We start from the raw sequence: 2565 nt of genomic DNA on the forward strand, positions 1-2565 counted from the left end.
AATCCACCGGAAGATGGTCAAAGAAAACGGCTTTGTCATGATTATCCACTGGAGAGTATACTTTGTGGATATGCACGAGAGCATTGGCGACTACCAGTTGAACGACAAAATAGCGTCCCAACACAGTCAGTTCTCGAAGTTCTGTAGCTGTGTCGAGACCTGGAAATTCAGGGCGGAACACAGTAATCACGCCGCCAGATCGGTATGTTGTCTGTGAAGCACTGACCGCACCAGGGTCACTGACGAATAGCTTGTGCTTGAAACGGGATTAAAGATTGAATTGGAAAGTATTAAGATGGTGGCAATCGCGAAGTTTGATTTCTTGGATGCAAGAAAGACTATATTTTGCAAGAAGGTGATCAATGAGTGGAAGCTCATTTTTCTTGATTCCATTGGTGTTGACGGTCAACAAGCTGACATCTTGCCATGACACTTCGGGTGCATCTACGCGTAAAATCACCTTAGTAGTTCAGCGCAAGCTTTCGGGCCGTAAAAATAAATTGGCCTTCAGCTTGCTGGAGCTGCAGCACTTCTGCATTCTCTGGGAAGAAGTGGTCGCATTCCCGAAGATACTCAAGGTCATTTAGCATATCTCCTTGCCATTGGATCTCTTTCAAGATTTTAAACAAGTGCATGCCGATCTGTGAGCGAAGCAGGAACAACAACATATTGGGGTGCAGCAGACGTCTGTTGTGTGCTGGTATCCAAGGTACTGACCATCCTGTCAGACGCTGAAGCCAATAATCCTTTCAAAGATCATGGGCGCTGTACACATCAACATCAGCTCGATGAGCGATAGTGCTCTGGTCGTACGCGTAATGATCGCTGTAGCCGAATTGTTCCACCATGAGGCTACACTTCGAAATACATCATTACGTGTCTTGGGAACCTTGGTGTCGACATACTTGGCCCATTTGCGGTCAAACGTGTTGGTGGCGGTTGGATCGGTCGCGCTCAAAATATGACTGATCATGTGGAGTTGAGCAATCTCGGTGATTTTGGGGCTCAACTCTTGCATCTGCCGTAGAAGCGCGGTGTTAAACGCCATGGGTGCCTTGACGGAGCTCATGAATGTCAGCGTGTCAGGGTTGTTTGTCGTCCCGAGTGCTTTGTAAAGACCATCCACCATAGCATTGGCAGCATCCAAGCGATCCGGTAACAATTGGAGATTAGCCGTCTCTTCGGCAGCCTACATCTCGCTGACTATTTCTTGAATTGGCATGGGTTTATTAATCTATATAACATTGGTGTGGTGCTTAATAAGAAAGTGACTGGCTTCCTTGCTAGAGCTTATGTTTATCTCGCGTGGAGCTTGAACCTTTTGCGGGATGATCTGAAAGCACGGGGTCGTAACCTCATCGAGAGTTGCTGGACAACAATCGAACTCGACCTCGACCGTGCTGAAGACGTCGAAGTAGTTACTTGTTACAACTCCGGCAAGAGGTTTTGGATGCGATTTCATCAGCATCTTCGCAAAGTATCCATCAGAACGCGATTGATTGCCTTTACGCTTACTACTAGTAGCTAGCAGCAGCACAGATTGGGACGCTACTGCTGCTGGTGGTGGTAACAGTATCTGAGAAAAAGTCGGACTGCTAGGCGATGACACGAATTGGGAGCCTGCAGCACCAAGCAAAATCTCGCTGGGTGCTGGATCGTTTTTTTGAGGCCGCGGTGAAAAAATCGCAGCTGTTCTGGTAGAGCTCTCGCAGAGCGATTTTCGCTCCGACTCACCACCATAGCATTTGACGGCCGTGTTGAATTTAGATCCGGTCTGGCGCGGGTGGTAGAGGAAGTCCGAGCATCGTCTTCACTCAGGTCGAGCGCATGGATGGATCGTTGACCGAACGACATGCGCTATGTCGGAAAAGGAGCGTTCTTAGCATGTACCGGGTAAATGCGGCCAGCAAAAACGAGCTGGTCGCGCACAGAGCTGCGAACAATAAGCTCAGGAGGGCATCGACAAGAAAGGAAGTACACACGCCACGTGGCTGTGGTGATCATTGCTTCCAGATTTACATCTCGGAATGTACCGTATATCGGCTGTGCTCCGAGCTCGAAGTAGCTTTCAAGCATGAGGTCTACGTCGAATTAACTGTTGACACTCGACACATCAATGAAGAAGTGGTCGGCAAGTATAATAAACCCACCGAATCGGCACCTGCCTCCAAGGATCATGATTTTCTGTCCGGCGAATTTCTAGTAGGCTTCTTTAATCGTCACTTGAAGCAGGTGTTATTATCAGGCGCTTAAGTCAGCAGACCCAGTTGCTGTTGGTCAATCTGTTGCTGGACGAGGAATTTGCCATTGTACTTGAGCAACAAGGCATGAGTTTTGTTCGGCGAGGTGAGGTAGAAAGCTTCATCAGTCTCAATGATTATCACATAACGAGCATGAGTCAGCAAGTATGGACTAGCTCACTCAATCGAGGTGGCGTGTTGACCCCAGTCACCACCAGCTTCATACAAAGATGTGGCTTCTCGACACTCGTGCTAGAAGGTATTTGCGTGCTCAAACACGTACCGCTTTCGGTGAATGACTGGGAAGCACTGCTGCTGATAGATG

Source organism: Plasmopara halstedii (genome assembly GCF_900000015.1).
Source record: "Plasmopara halstedii genome assembly, contig: Scaffold_2364, whole genome shotgun sequence".
In the NCBI taxonomy this organism is placed as follows: domain Eukaryota; phylum Oomycota; class Peronosporomycetes; order Peronosporales; family Peronosporaceae; genus Plasmopara; species Plasmopara halstedii.